Source organism: Nilaparvata lugens, chromosome 1 (assembly GCF_014356525.2).
Source record: "Nilaparvata lugens isolate BPH chromosome 1, ASM1435652v1, whole genome shotgun sequence".
Taxonomy (NCBI): domain Eukaryota; kingdom Metazoa; phylum Arthropoda; class Insecta; order Hemiptera; family Delphacidae; genus Nilaparvata; species Nilaparvata lugens.
The window spans coordinates 70,057,518-70,075,391 of record NC_052504.1 but is presented as its reverse complement, the minus strand read 5'-3'; the positions used below and the strand labels follow the sequence as shown (position 1 = coordinate 70,075,391).

Here is a 17,874-nt window from a genome sequence, read left to right as displayed (position 1 = left end):
AGGTGATTTAAAAAACGTCAGAAGCGCCCGCGGAGGAAATATCTCGATTTTTATTATTAAAACAGGTCACATTTCAACACGGGAAGTATAGGGATGTTGCTACAAGAACGCATAATACCGTTCTTAGTTGTTGATGTATATTTCTATTGTAGAAATTACAGTAATATCAGTGGAGCCTTTCTTCTATCAATTCCTCAATCCCCATAAGTAATTGGTTTGATGGGGAGAATTGATTAATTTGGACTTTTCAATAAAAATCTATGATTGTATTCGTAACCGTCACATCAAACTGACAAAATTACTCACGAATAATATTAATTCTGCTAATTGCTGACAATATAAAGGGATTCGAAATATAATGATGTGTTAACATATAAAGCAGTTGATGACACGCCAATTTATAAAACATGTATTAATTGGAATTTCTAACATTCATAACATTTTGGCTCTTTTATCACGTCTGTCATATATGAATAATCAGATTTAAGATAGAAATATCATGTAATTCAACTTTTAAATGGATTAAATGAATCAAATTTGAAGTTATAGTCCCTCTTATGTTCTATTTCCTTCAAATGCAACATTTCTAAAAACCTTACATATAATTGACGCATAATTCAAAAAGGAACAGAACATTCCTGTCAAATTTCATGTTAATCTGTTGTTCCATGTTCTAATGCGGTTTAACTATGAAAAATGTGGAAAAAATACTTTTGTCGTTTATACCTTAATTTAGACAAGTTTCTTTAATATTTTTTATAAGAAGTCTATATAAATTTTATTTACAGTTTCGAAGCATCAGGTGTCTTGGATTTAATCCTCATAGATTAAATCGATTAACAAGACTTGACAAGACCATCTCATCAATGTTATTGGAAACCGACAAAATGAGAACACGATCTCCAATGTATACATTGTAAAGAATAACAAAATACTTCGTGAATGGGTTTGCTCCTAGCAACATAAAAAACGTTTCAGTAAACATGGGTCTTATATGCTTCTTCAACGAGAGAATGGCTAGCAAGCAAATAGAGATAATTATCTTTAATAAGATGTGGGAAATGCGATTGACCTTAATTTCATACATACATGTTAATAACGAAATGTATATGGAATAATTTTATTCAAAGTAATACCATAGACAAATAAATGAACAGTCCAATCCTAGAAGTAGACTATTGTTTGCAGTTGTAAGAAAGTTTAATAAAAATTTGTTCATTTATAATAAATGTTATTTTTTCGTAGAGCCTTATAATATTGGTATTTCCTTTTCATCGAAGCAGAGACAATTCAAATAATCGTTATTGTCCATTATTTTTCCTTTCAATCCTGAGGCCCGTAGTCTGTGTGAAATAAGTTGAGATTTGGCCCTCAATCCGGAGAAATTACCAAGTTGTCAAATCGTCCAAAGTTGCAACTTTCTCAGATTTTTAATTCAATGTCAAAATAGGATGTAGGATATCATCCCCTATATTTCAGTAATGCTAAAAAAGTTTCAGGGTTGATGGGATAAAAGAAAATTTGACTTTTTTAATAAAAATAGAAACAGGAAAAGTTTTAAGTTAAAGAGGAATTGTTTTTCTTTTGAATATCACTTCTCTCGGAATTAATTATGTGGTGTCGTAAAGCGTAAGAATGTTATATCAAATAAATGGTGAGAATGACCCATTTAAAAAAAAATTGTTGAATGAGAATTGATATTGTGGAATTTTTCCATGATTGAAAAACACAGTTTTGTTTTGTCACATCCACATTATTTAATAGACATTAATACAGAAAAAATAAGTTGGTTGAGACCCTCAACTTGACTCTTAATTTTAAATGAAATATAAAACTAATAATTGCTAATGTGATCAATAAACTAATTAATCAATCTCCAAATAGAAATGTTATATTGTTTAAATTTCACCAGATGATATCAAGTCGAAAAATTGAACTCAACTTCCTATGCATTACTGTATCAACTCAAAATAAGTTGATATTTTCCTTAAAAAAAAATATTTAGCCTTAAAAATCGATTTGATGAATGGTAAGGTGGGAAGAAATGCCATAGTAATCTATTAATTCATCAAATGAATATTGATTGTTTATAGTTAACTTCTAATAGATAATTCCCCTAGAGTAGAAACATAAGAGCTGTTTTCCCACAAAACAGCTTTTCTGAGTTACTACAGTAATGATCTGATGTTGTGCCAAGCTATTGCTAGGGAAGAAATCTTGCTTTAGGAATCCATAGGGAAATTATAGTTTAGAGTTTCTATTGTTGGTAACACTGATCACGCGGACTCGCGTGCGTGAGCATTAAGTTGTTCCTGTGATGGTGTAGAACTGTACAGTGCATGCGCAATGACATCATTGATGATGGCATTATACTAAGAATATTTCGACCAGTGCGCATGACTACTATTTCTATTTCGGCCTTCTGCGCAGCCTGCGCACTGGTCGAAATATTCTTAGTATAATGCCATCATCAATGACGTCATTGCGCATGCGCTGTACAGTTCTACACCATCACAGGAACAACTTAATGCTCACGCAGGCGAGTCCTTCTGCGCAGAAGGCCGAAATAGATATAGTAGTCATGCGCACTGGTCAAAATATTCTTAGTATAATGACGTCATCAATGACGTCATTGCGCATGCGCTGTACAGTTCTACACCATCACAGTAACAAGTTAATGCTCACGCACGCGAGTCCGCGTGATCAGTGTTACCAACAATAGAAACTCTAAACTATAATTTCCCTATGGATTCCTACAGCAAGATTTCTTCCCTAGCAATAGCTTGGCTCAACATCAGATCATTACTGTAGTAACACAAAAAAGCTGTACTCAAAAAGCTCTTATGTTTCTACTCTAGGGGAATTATCTATTAGAAGTGAACTATAAACAATCAATATTCATTTGATGAATTAATAGATTACTATGGCATTTCTCCCCACCTTACCATTCATCAAATCGATTTTTAAGGCTAAATAATTTTTTTTAAGGAAAATATCAACTTATTTCGAGTTGATACAGTAATGCATAGGAAGTTGAGTTCAATTTTTCTACTTGATATCATCTGGTGAAATTTAAACAATATAACATTTCTATTTGGAGATTGATTAATTAGTTTATTGATCACATTAGCAATTATTAGTTTCATATTTCATTTCAAATTAAGGGTCATGTTGAGGGTCTCAACCAACTTATTTTTTAATTCCTCACACTAACCTTTCAAATCAATGTGAAGCGACTGTATTTGAATTCACACCATTCTTTTACAATGGATGATTATTATTTTCAAGGGTGCCCAGGGGATGCATATTACATGGGGGGGAGAGTTTATTAATTCAGTGGGGGGAGGGTGCGTTCACCCGTGTTATCATAACAATAATTTCAATCTATTAATTTGTTCCTTTCAATAGCTTCAATGCTTCACATTGAGTTGTTTGGCTATTATAAATACCAACCAATATGTGGAATGCGAATAGATACTATAGATATTATAGACTAACATGATAGAACATAATTTCGACTTAGATTACATCATCATCAGTATTTTCAATGTCCCTCTGAATGATATTCTATTGATTTGGAATGTTTACTCAAAATCAAGAGGAAGAAGACTTTCAATGATATAGAATGAAACACATGTTGCAATCTATTATTATGACAATAATCCAAGGATATGCTCCACGAAGTTCCATGATGATTCTGCAATTAAATATTCGCAATTGCATTTCTTTTGTTATTCCAAATTCTCCAATAACTCTTCAGTTAATAATTAATTAAAATATAATTATATGAGAGATTTTTAATATTATCATTAATAATTAGAGCTTACCCATAATATTAAAATTCATATTCATAATCATATTATGATGACTGCTGCAATAGATTAAAATATCAATATTTTGATATCTTTGTCTTTTCAAGTTTTCTTCAATTTTTAAATGAGAGAGTAAGACTTTTAAAGATACAGAAAATTTTTAAGACTTTCAATATACAGAGTATTGAATACAGACTTTTGAATACCGATTTCCATTCAAGATGATTCACTGAAGTTTATACTTTTGACCAAGCTTGTACTTGAAATCGTTTTGGATAGGGCCTATGAGATACTTAGGTTTCACTCCAATTGAAATTTCGTTGGGTTACTAACACCCCTCCCCCATCTATGTGTTCTTGAAATTCTTGGGTTATCTCTAAATCAATAAAATTCTTGTGTGGGGGTCCCAAAAAAAGCTAGTGATGTAGTATGACTGACGAAGATGGGGGGAGTGTGTGTAGAAGCTAATTTTTTTTCTGAATTAATTGTTGTTGGGGGTAAGGGGTTAACCGAGTAAAGCAAGTTTGATAATGATATTGATGTATTGCGAAAATCATTACTTCAATACTTCAGTATCTTATTATTTAGAGCACTTTATAAAACTTTAATAGCCTACACTTGATAATACTCGATAATACTTTAATATACTTAGCAATACACAAAATTATGGTGGAGAGGCTACTGATCCATGACAGATGGCAATCATAAGTGTGGTGATTTAAATTTCGACAATGTATAGGATGTATTGGGCCATTTATACATGGTCGAAGACTCAAGATAATACACTATAGCTCTCTGGAATCGACATCCACGAGAATGACATTCACAAATATTATTTAAAACTACCATAAACTAGAACTTCGCTTTGCTCTTTGAATAGGAAATAGAATTAGTGTTAAGAAGCCAATCTAATAAATGAATTCTATATAATAAGAAGCCAATTAATTGTGATAGTGTGAAATTGAGTGGGTATTATTGCAGTTGTTTTTTGTGTATCAGGTCTAAACCTGAGTGTCTTTCTAAGCAAGAGTGTCTTTTGAACCTCATGTCTAAGAAGTAAGATAAGAAAGAAGTAAGGATAAGAAGTAAGAACTTTAGTTAGTTCTTAGTTCTTGAAGACCTAAACTTTATTTTAGTTCTTTGTAATTAATATTCCACGTTGTGCCATGAAGATTAACTAAGTCATGGTATCAAGAAATTCTCGGCGACATAATTTGATATCCGGTGTGAGGTGAAGAGGTTTATAGAACACCTCAACCGGTTACAGATTGATATCTGGTGTGAGGTAAATTGGTTTATAAATACCTCCACTGGTTCATTACAAAAGACCATTCTAGTATTCAATGTATTGATATCACTGCGACTTTGATGTTGCCTCTTCTTACAAATAAATACTACCCTCTCAATGGAACAGTTGAAGAAAATGTTTGCAAATTGGCTAGGGAAACAATAGTCCCATCTGTCTACTCTCAGAATCCGAAGAAACTATACTATAGTGTGAGGGTCAGCTATTGTTGTAGATATTCTTATTGTTATGAATATTTGACACTTTCCTTCAAAACCTTCCAGATTGTAGACTGGACAGACAATAAGCCCTTGTGAGAAAAGCTCATGTTCCTTCCAAAAAGAGTTTCAGCTAGAAAAGGTTTTGTTATGGAATACGTTTGAACCTCCGATAACATCACCCTATGTTTTTGGCGACCCATTTCCCTCTTAGCAGGTCACTTTCGACTCATTTATGTAATTCGAACAAGAATGCAGCTTTCAAAGCCAAACAGCAATACACACATGGATACAAGGAACTTCTTTCCTTTTCGAAGAAGTTGAGTGAATATTTCAAGATCATAATACAATATCGTCCATATATGATTTGCTAATAATAAGGATGGAGTAGAGAATTACAATCATATTACTTCCTCTTATAATAATATTCATTCGCAAAGTTGAAATAGATCTTTCCTGTTAAATCTATGTTAAAAAATGTTAATTATCTCGATTTCCGAGTTTCAAAAATGGCTATGAATAACTTTTTGTGGAATCTATCGATTGGAACTCAACAGTTATGTAATCAGGGTGATTCCCCCTGCCTAGAACTGGGGTTCTCATCTCTCAAATATTCAAATTCAGTATTCTTTTGGTGAAAACGTGAATTAACTCGATTGACGAGTTTAATCAAGCCATAAATACTTCCGTATTCAATTTTTTCCATTAGAACTTACTGGTTCTGAATCTATGATGACCTCCTCTTCATGGAACTTTCATAATCGATGATCTATAAGCATATTTTTGTGTTCATCTGACCAAAATACACTTATCTTGTGAAGCTTGGAAGAGCATTATTTTTTTGAATTCTGTTATTCTGAATATTTTCATGGAACTAATGTCATAACTCATCAGGAACTGTAGAACTATTGATTCTACATCCAGAACAGTCAATTTTCGATGTACTTCTGGAAAATGCTCTTCCAACTTCAAACTGGCCTTGATGATTAATAGTAAAATCAAGCCCTGGCTTATCTTCGACCTCTATTATTCATAGTTTTGCATGCATAAACTCTCAATAATTCGTATATTCTATATTTAATTCATACATCAAGAATCAAGGGAGAGAAAGATAATGATTACAGTGTGGGCTAATGGCTAACTAATTGAGTTGATTGAATATTTTTTTAATCAGCTTATAATTCTGAAATTTTTCATCTGCCATTTTAAAAATATGTTATTAGATATTTCATCTCCCAATTAACGGAGTAGCTTGAAACTTGGAACTTAAATTCCTTACACTATAATGATCCGACACGAACAATTTCGATCAAATGCAATACAAGATGGCGGCTAAAATGGCGAAAATGTTGTCAAAAACAGGGTTTTTCGCGATTTTCTCAAAAACGACTCAAACGATTTTGATCAAATTAATACCTAATATATTCATTGATAAGCTCTATCAACTGCCATAAGTCCCATATCTGTAAGAATTTCAGGAGCTCCACCCCATCTATGCAAAGTTCGATTTCAGATTCCCAATTATCAGGCTTCAGATACATTCTAAACAAAACATTTCTAGCGGAAAGATTGAGCATGAAGAACTGCACAATTAATGTTCAGTAACATTTTCACCTAAAATTGAAAATAAGCTCGGAATTCGAGAATATGTTATTATTCAATTGCAAACTGTTGATTCTTTAAAAACATTCACTATAAAGAAATAGCAGACTTCGTGTGTCTCCAGCGTTATTGTCCTGTCACCAGCTGGCTCAGATCTTGGAATAGTAGACTTGAGATGCGCGTAAACACTAGCGTTAGTTGATCAATTTTCATAACGGCAAGGAAAGTTGTGTGAGTGCGCCACACCAGATTTTTTAAAACTTTTAATAGCTTGGCTGGTGCCTTTCCAAGAATTAGTTTTTTCTTGATGCAACACTGACATGAGTATAAATATGTTTATAAAGAAGCAGATACATAATAATATATAGATTCAGCATTATATACATATACATTTTTTCTCTTTTCGATAATTAGAATCGTGAATACCACATGTGAGAGATATAAAGTTGAGTAGTAATGGTTTTTAAAACATTCATATAAAAATAATAATGATAGCCTACATTTTTTTAATATTCCAGATAAATTGTATTGGTTGTATATTTTTGTTCACATTGGTTTGCAGACGTCACAGAGTGCAAGAGATTTTTAATTAATTCTGGACTCAAAAATCAATGGATTTTATTTTGTATAATTTAAAATCAAGTTATAGCAATTTATGTAATTTTTTTAGTAATGATGATTATTTTATTTTTTCTGTAAGTTTACCACGAATACTGGTTAGAGTGATCAACTTAGTTCCTATTTTTAAACAGTAATTTGCTATGCTTTTGTGAAAAGGAATCTATAAATTTCATTTAATTTTTTCATTTTAAACATAATTAATTTCACGAGAACCTATCAGAGAAGCCTTCTTTTATAAGAGGCTTTCTCTGATTGGTTCTTGTAAAGTTAATCACGGTTTAAATTTAATCGGCTTCTGTGCAACAAGGTCTAGCTTTTCAAATTCATCTGATTTTGAAGCTTCTCTTCAATTAGATTGATAATTAAGTTTTAACTGTGTTATAACTCTCAATATAATGTCATAACTCTCATAACACTGTTAAAACATAATAATCACTTGATATGATGTATTGAGCAATGCCTTTGGTTTTATTAGGGGAATTGATTTGGAGCTTTTATTTGCTTACATTAATATACTTCATAGGTAGCGAATAGCAAGATGGACCCTGTTGTCATTATATTTTCAAATGGCTGCAAGGGACCATTCCGTTATGCACTACCATTCTGGGTAAAAGAGGATCTTCGAGCAATAAACGTTCCCTTTTAGGTTATCTTACTGTTGGTTATGGATACTCGGCATTCTGTGCGACGTCATAGTTCCTAAGAATATTCTGGTGACGTCATAGTGACTAAGAATATCACTGCATGTGTATACGCGTGCGTACGTTGCCCTGTGACGTAACGTACTAAGACTATTTCGTACTAAGAATATTTCGGTACAGCGGTTCAAGATCATGTATCATAATTGAAATTTGATGGAAAATAAAAAAATAGCATTTTAGTGTATTTTAGCCCCTATTTAAATACACAGAAAAATGGTCAATTTCTATATTCAAAACTGTGTATCTCGGTAACCCGGAATGATAAAAAATGGTACTTGGTCTTGATTTGAAGAACAGAATCTCCTCTTTAATGTGAGGTAAATTAATTATTTTGTAAAAATATAATCGTGAAGTTAGATATGTTTGTTTCAAAAAATCAAGAAATTTGCGATATTATCCTCATTTTCAACAACCTCAGGTTGTTGAGTTCAGGGATGATTCCTAGGAGGTTCATGCACGTTCAGGTAGTTTCCGAACCACCAAAAAGCTCTTGGCTGTGCAACAGGCTAGAGAAACTTTTTACTGGTGATATTTTTCAAAGTTTTTCGATTTGTATACTATCAAGTTATCAAAATAGAAAAGTTATTTCATGAAGTTATTTTTCCGATCAGCCTAAGTGTAGAGATAGACTGCTTTTTAAAAATAATATCCATGCATAATAAAAGTTCTTTAAATCTAGTTCGGTATTTTTCTCTCTTCGAGAGATTAGAGAAAATATACAGTTTTATTGTATTATTTGTCTGTGGTTAAAGGTTACCGATCATTTTTCTCTGGTTAAAGGTTAATGATGTCAAACTAGATTGCTGCTAAAGAAACTTCTTCTTTGTCGACCAGTTCGATAGATATTTTATGTGATAATTTATGCTTGTATTGTTTCAATTTGCTATCTATACATCATTATTCCATTCTTGCATAACCAAAACCTCAAAGCTGCGTCAATAACATAAAAACACTAAACTTCAAAAGGTGAAGTTCTCTTCTTCTTTCCAGGATTGGACGTACACACCTGTTCTGGTTTCAAAGGATATAACTATCCTACCTTCTTTTTAGAGGTCTGCCAATATCCCTTCTACCATAAGGTCTATGACAGCTGTCATGTTCAAATCGAACCACTGTGTGGATATACGGTACTCATACTTCAATTTCAATTTATTTTTTACACACACATACAAGTTTGATACAGAGATTAACAAAAAAAATACATGCAAACGACAACAACATTACACATTAAAACAAAATAAAAATAAAGTGATGCAAAAAAAAGGTGGAAGATTGAAGGATTTTCCGACTATGGATATCCATCTACTAGGAAAACCTTCAATCCTTGAGAAGGTGAAAAAGGTATCAGGAAAAGTAAATAGACTGTAGAAATGCAAGGATGGGATGGGGGAAGAATAATAAGAGAAAGGATGGAAAAAGCGATAGGACCAGGTGTTGAAAAAGATTTGAAGGACTATAGTTTGTGTAAAATAAGTTGAGACTTGGCCCTCCATCCGAATAAATGACAGAGTTACCAAATCGTAAAAAATTGCAACTTTCTCAAATTTTCAATTCAACGTCAGAATTGGATGTAGAATATCATCCCCGATATCCTAGTAGTACTAAAAAGCTTCAGGGTTGAAGGATTAAAAGGAAATTTAACTTTTATGATAAATTTGGAAACGTTGCGAAGATTTGTTTTTCTTTTGAATATCACTTCTCTCAGAATCATGGGGCATCGTAATGCGTAATAATTTTATATCAAATTAACGGGGAGAATGTGTCCTTTCTATTGGTGTCTGGATCATTTCTATCCGACCTATGGTTATTTTTTAATTAATGATTACGTTAGTAAACGTCAAGACATTTCGAGCAGAAAACATGAAATTTTCGACATGCTGGAAACTTTTTTGTTTCAAAAGATAAGTAGTTGGTGAAAGCGAGAAAGCTTCTCAGAAATATTTGAAATTATTCTTCCAACTGTCAAAAGTAGTCGATAAAGATCGTATTTTGGTCTCCAAGGAATATTTTAAAGTTAGGAGACCGTCTGCATGGTATGCATTGCGTACCAAATTGTATGCTGAAGGCTGGCAATTTACAAGATATTTGACTGAATTATTTCAAACGGAAGCAGCTGATTGCCTCTAGAAAGGCTGTAATGAAACACTGCTTGGATTATTCGAGGCGAGGTTGTCATTTTCACTATTTATAATCATGTGGCTTGCAGTTGCTGAATTTTTCAATCGTTCTGTATTTTGTTTTTATTGATCCCAGTTATTGATAGCATATGGTGGCTCACCATTCAGCCGCTATCCTTGACTTTGAAACTCCTAAGAGGCCAAAATACGCTCTTTAGAGCGTTTACGTTTGACAATTGGAAAAATAATTTCTGTGAAACTTTCTCGCTTTCACCATCTACTTATCTCATGAAACAAGAAAGTTTCCAGCATGTCAAAAATATCATGTTTTCTGTTCGAAATGTCTGGACATTGACTAACATAATGATTAATTGAAAAATATCAATAGGTCGGATAAAAATGATCCAGACACCAATAGAAAGGACACATTTTCCCCGTTAATTTGGTATAAAATTATTACGCATTACGACTCCCGATGATTCTGAGAGAAATGATATTCAAAAGAAAAACAAATCTTCGCGATGTTTCCAATTTCATCATAAAAGTTAAATTTCCTTTTAATCCTTCAACCCTGAAGCTTTTTTAGTACTACTAGGATATCGGGGATGATATTCTACATCCAATTCTGACGTTGAATTGGAAATTCGAGAAAGTTGTAATTTTTTATTATTTGGAAACCCTGTAATTTCTCCGGATGGAGGGCCAAGTCTCAACTTATTTTACACAAACTATAGATGAATTACAAAGGATTGCAGCGTAAGCAAGCACACAAGTCAGAAGAGTACTCTTCGTGAAACATCTCATAGATAGAAGAAGTAATTTATTGCATTTGATCCAGGTGTTAATATCCTGTTTCAGTATTTAGTTATTTTCGCACATTCAATATACTGTTCGGGGATTGTATTAATAATTTCACTGCTCATGTATATATGTTGTCTTCTGATGGTATTGAAAATTAAATATTTATTTGCTGTAGGACTTACTACACTTACACTTGTATAGTCTTTTAGCAGAGTTATTTGTAAAAGGGAAATCAGTTTTATGCTTAATAATAAATTTTAATACACTCAAAATATATATTTGTCTAATTGTGAGAACATCGAATACTTGAAAAGTCAAACTGGTTGGGAAAAGTCTAGGTTAAAGATAAACTTATGTTAAAGATGTCCAGCAAAAGAGGAAATAATCATTTTTGTGTGGTTCAGTTCTATTCTTTGATTTTGATGCTGTAAAAATATTAGTCGAAGCTTATCTGTATGTTTCTTTAAATTAGGACTATGCAATGATACCCAATTCTACTTTTGTTCCACTATGAGTTAAATGTAGGTAAGTTCATATTGAACTTGATTGTATACTTTACAGATTCTAATGGTAGGCCTATCATAATAAATTGCAGGATAAGACATTACAGCCTTGGCAATTCTATTTAAACGTATGATGATATCATCATAAGGTAATCATCTAATTATTGAAGAAGAAGAGAGCTTCACCTTTTGAAGTTTAGTGTTTTTATGTTATTGACACAGCTTTGAGATTTTTTTATGCATGAATGGAATAATGATGTATAGATAGCAAATTGAAACAATACAAGCATAAATTATCACACAAAATTGCTATCGAACTGGTCGCTGAAGAAGAAGTTTCTTTAGCACCATCTTTACTTACTTAACTTACTTGTTACTTGTCCAGTCTTCTCCGCAGTCTGTGGACCGGGGAATCGTCAGATTCTAGTCTGATTAGTCTATCATCTAGTTTGATATCTTTAACCAGAGAAAAATGATTGGTATCCTTCACAATGAGACAACTCTTCTATTTTGACACCGTACTTAATAGCAATATACAAATCAAAAAACGTAGAAAAATATCACCAGTAAAAAGTTTTTCTAGCCTGTTGCACAGCCAAGGACTTTTTGGTGGTTCGGAAACTACCTGAACCTCCTAGGAATCATACCTGAGCTCAACAACCAATATAGATGTAAGCGCTGTTTTCAGAAAAATTGTAGGCTCACTACTGCAAACTAAAATTCATCCTAATAATAACTACAGAATTACCATACCTAAATACTAATAAATAATTTTATTTAGGATAACTGGGCTACTGCTCATAGCCTACATCAATCTTCTCTAAGTTACAATGCAACAATGGTAGTCTTCAGAATGAAACCTCTACAAAAACTTGGATGAAGTTCTTAAAGTTATCCATATTAGCAGTAAGTTTAAATGAATGAAAATGGTAAAAAATAAAGTTATAAAGAGCTGGTAAATACTTACCGAGTAATAAAACTTTACAAACAGTTTTTAGAATTCGTCCAGTTATCTCTTCCAAATCACCTAGCCTATGTAGGCCTAATATCTAATAATATGCTTTATTTTATTCTCCTCGTTTTACTGATTACTGCAATATTAATGCAAATATTCAATACTTCAATAATAAGTATTCTATCTATAGTTCCTCTGCTCTATAAAATAGAAAATACCTTCACTCATTCACACTCTCACTGTCACTGCTTATTCTGCTGTTGTAGTGTTGTATAGTTGCAAAGTTTGACTTGGACTATGTGACGTGTATGTAGTTATCCAGATTGGAAAAGGGTAGAAGCAAGATAGTCTGTACTTCACAGAAGTTCCAACACAGAGTACAACAGACAAGACATAATCATGAAAAGATCCAATCCAACACAGAGTACAACAGACGAGACATAGTGTCATGGAAAGATGTTTGACAGCAGCTTCTCTTTGTCTCAGAAACAGAGTAACGGCCAGCAACAGTCAATGTAGGTACAGCAATACGAGCATTAAAAACAAACCACTCTCTGTCTCAGCCAGCACCGTATCACGCATGCGTTAGCAACGGGTTTTTCCCGTTCCATTCAGTCAGTTCTTTGAATGTAACGTTCTTTGTGATGATGGTTACCGAGCACTGTAACTGGAGCCAATCTTCATTCTATTTGATGAAGATATTATTATCCAATGATGATATATCATTAAATTCAATATTAGAATCAATATATTCCTCCTACTTTGTGGATCATTCCAGTAGAAAGGAGCAGTTCTTAAGAAGTCTTTGTATCTTTGCTAGTCACATACTTCAATGAATTGTGTATCTGAGGTGTCATTGTTAACATTCTATGTTCAGTAAATTGTTCCAGTTCCAATCGTAAATTGTTCCATCACGTGACTATATTCATTATAAGTAGGTCCACGTTATAATGGCAGTGAATAAAGATAGAAGAATAGCAATGCCGATTCTCTGAATTAATTAATTATATTTCTACACTGTCAAAAACATAATTGACATCGTTGTGGACCTAGAAAAGGATAGTACCACCGGCTTTGTCAAATGATAGACAAGGATAGCAAAACCAAAGTTGATCAAATACTGTCATTATAACGTGGACCTCACCATGGTGCAAAATGCATTTCAAAGCAAATGTTTGTTTGTTTCAAACCATTTTCATCTGTGATCGGAATCAGACTGTATACATTTTCAAATAAACATTTTTAATGTGAAATAGCAGACTGTAAACTTCTAGCATATGCTGTGAGATTAAATTTATATTGAAAAAAATAATTGAAAATGTCAGGTAAAAATTTATGTGGCATTTTAACTTTCTCTTCAACTAGGCTTACCGTATAGCCCAGTCAATAAAGGTTTTTTCGATCCAAAAATTAAATAAAAGCTGAATCTCTCACCATCGATAGAACCCTCCCAGAGGGTCATTCTCCCAAAAGTCCCAAGAAAACTCCTTGGAGCTCTCCCCCCTAGCCCCCCTCAAATTTGAAAAATGCAGGCAATCACAGGAAATCAAATATCACTGTAACCATTGATTACCTGTCATTGATTGTATGGCATTCAGTTCATTACATTATGAACTACAATATTCATTCATTCAGACTCCCTTCACCATAGTAAACAGAATAGTACTGCTTTCTACATTGCATCTCATCTACACTATGATGCTCGATACAATTAATTTTTTCTATCGTTTTGACATGCGCTCAATTTAGATTTTCACTTTTCAATACTCTAAAAAATTTCATAATTTTTTTTTATTTAACCACACTGATGATAAAAATTAGGATTTTGTTGTCTGCTCACAGAATCCATTATATTAATTTGAAGTGTGCCTACTCAATACTAGTCAGATGTATCACAATTTGATAACTCTAGTTTCAGATATTGATATTTTTCAATGATGTTTGATGATATATTATGTGTCCGACTCCTTCATCTTATCCTTATTTTGTGAAAAATAAAGATTCAAAATAATTTCATAGCTTTTTAGTGTTTTTTCTTGTTTGATTACTCTTTATAATTTGAACACTTTATAATGGAATGAATATCATCAGATCATGTGAACAAGGGTAGGCCTACCTGTGGTACTATATGATAACACTGTACTCCTAATAAGTTGAAAATTCTGAAGCTGGAAGTAGATTAATTTGTTGTTCATTTGGATTAAATATTAACAAATGTTACCAATATTATCTCATACAGTGAGAACAATAATCATTCTGAAGCTTTCTTATCTCACTAAGCATGAAGAGGCAATACCAAGCCAGAATTGCAGTTCGATCCGTTTACAATCATTATAATCAGAGCATTCAAATTGATGCTATGTAAATTTGACTATAGGGTTATCCTCATCTCACTATTTCCCTATTTATCCTTATTGTAATTCAGAATAAAGAAGTTAATCTCTTTAATCACAAAAATGAATGTACAGTACCCATAATAAATATTACAAGTAACAAAATTTCTACTAATAAAGCAACTTTTTCTAGTTACGAATTTCAAGGCTCTCAAAATGACTATTTCTCAATCACAGGCAGAAATTCCTATGATTAACATAATATTTATTCAATAAAAATTGGTTGTATTGTACATTGTTCGATGTCAGATATACTACATCCTTAAGGTAATCAACTTATTCAGGATTATCATGTTTATGAATGAAAGCGAGACTGTACAGTAATAAGAGATTAGTCAAACTGAAATATAAAAATTATATACAATGCATATTTCTGATCAACTCAAATTAAAAATGATAGTATCAAGCCGAAAAGGATTGAGCAACTGAATTCCAAAGTGACTATCCACTGTTCAAAATGTTGACCACATTCCATGTACGGTACACAGAACACACAGAACGGGCCCAGTGAAGAGTGGGAGTGGAATGTGGTAAATTGGCCGATTCACAATTTACCAGGTAGAAAGTTCCGCATTCCATGGGAAGATTTTTGACAGATTCTGTACCAGAAACCAGTTCCAGTTCCAAATTCCTGCCCCACAGTCAAAGCGTGGTAAATTGTCTTGCCTGGTACAGTTCCAACTATCTGAGCTCTCATTGGTCGATTATTGTAGTCTGCTTGCTTCTCGGTGCATGCATTGATAGTTTGTTTACAATAGCATAGTCATAGAATACTTAACCAACAATATGATGTTTGATAACCATTCATTAAATGAATTTTTCTCTATAGAAAATTTTAGAGTAATGGAATAAAGGAAAAGCACACTTTTCTAGACAGTAAGTTTGTAAAACAGCATTTCTTCATTCACGCAGCTAGTAAATGACACATTTTGGTGTAAATTATAAGTGCGTGGCAAAAGCTTGAACCAACGATTTTAAAATGGCATTCAATGGGAACATTTTGCACCATAGTGGGGTCCACTTTATAATGACAGTATTTGATAAACTTTGGTTTTGCTATCCTTGTTTATCATTCAACAAAGCCAGTGGTACTATCCTTTTCTAGGTCCACAACGATGTCAATATTATGTTTTTAACTGTGTAAAAATATAATGAATCAATGCAGAGAATCAGCATTGCTATTCTCCTATCTTTATCCACTGTTATTATAACGTGAACCTCACTATAGTCACGTGATGGAACAATTCACGATTGGAACTGGAGCAATTTACTGTACACAGAAAGTACACAATGGGCCTGTTCTGTGTACACATGGAATGTGGTAAATTGGCCGATTCACAATTTACCAGGTAAAAAGCTCCACATTCCATGGGAAGAGTTTTGACAGATTCTGTACCAGAAACCAGTTCCAAATTCCTGCCCCACAGTTGAAGCGTGGTAAATTGTCTGGCCTGTTACAGTTCCAACTATCTGAGCTCTCATTGGTCGATTATTTTAGTCTGCTTGCTTCTCTGCACATGCGCTGATAGTTCGTTTACAATAGCATAGCCATAGAATACATAACCAACAATATGATGATTAATAATCATTCATAAAATGAATTTTTCTCTATAGAAAATTTGAGAGTGATGGAATGAAAGAAATGCACACTTTTCTAGACTGTAAATTTTTAAAACAGCCTTTCTTCATTCATACAGCTAGTAAACGACACATTTTAGTGTAAATCAACTTCATATTTGCGTGCCAAAAGCTTGAATCAACGATTTTGAAATAGCGTTCCATGGGAACATTTTGCACTAGTTACGTGATGGAACAATTTATGATTGGAACTGGAACAGTTTACTGTACACTGAACGTACACATTGAAATAAACCTCAAAATGTCAGATCGCCGGAGTTCCGCCTGCACTGAAAGCCGCCACACACAAAAAAATGGTCAGTTTTTACGGATGCCACCAAAGTGGAACAGTGAAAGACAAACTGAGTCTATTCCTATTCTACATCTATCATTTTTCGGCAGCAATGAACCTGTATTCCTCTTAGTTTGTAGTAACATGAAAAAGGCTAAAAAGTAAATAGGCCTATTTAAAGTGTTCATTATAGGAGTTATCACTAGTTTTAGTGATAACTAAAAGCTAAAGGGAGCTATTGAGCTTATGAAACCCTTAAAACTAAAACCCTTATGAAACTAAAATACAATCGACTTATTTAGTTTCAAGCATTTACTTCATGTGGGTACTGCTTCCGTGATTATGTTCAGTGAACAAGTTAATCATGCCCTATAAAAATGTGAGAAAACGCTAGGGAACGCAAGGAAAACCGCCCATTTTTGTCGTAATTCTGAAGTCCTCTCAAGACAAAATTTCTAGACCCTTGCTGAACTTCTGTACCAAAACTGAAAATGATTTGTCTATTAGTTCTTGTGAGAAGGCGTAGAAAACAATCAAAAGCTGCAAAACTTGAGCGTTATTCCAAGAGCCTCCAAATACAACATTTTTACACCTCAGCTGAGCCTGTGTACCAAATTTAAACATTTCCTCTCAATAAGTTCATGCAAAATGTGAGGAAACGCATTAAAATCACCTATCTTGGACTTATTCTTGGCGTAGTTCTGAGTCGTCCTCTCTTGAGATTTCTAGACCCTTGTTGAACTTCTGTACGGAAATTGAACATGATTTGTCAATTAGTTCTTGAGAAGGCCTAGAAAACGCAGCAAAAACCGTTGATCTTGGTCCTCCGAACTTAAGGCGAAACTTATCTTCTAAAACATTTCTACACCTTAGCTGAACTTGTGTACCAAGTTTGAACATTTTTTGCCAATTAGTTTGTGAAAAAACCAAGAAATTGCAGATTTTGGGCGTATCTTT

General features: G+C 33.1%; 1 protein-coding gene across 2 annotated transcripts in view; it reads right to left on the bottom strand.

Moving 5' to 3' along the window:
- LOC111052641 overlaps nt 1-12,953 on the bottom strand; it is a 45,575-nt gene extending 32,622 nt beyond the window's left edge. For both annotated transcript variants that reach the window (XM_039441640.1, XM_039441650.1), the window contains exon 1: nt 12,628-12,953. The gene's annotated coding sequence lies outside the window, so the exon portion shown is untranslated. The remainder of the gene's footprint in view (nt 1-12,627) is intronic.
- Nucleotides 12,954-17,874: the final 4,921 nt, after the last annotated feature.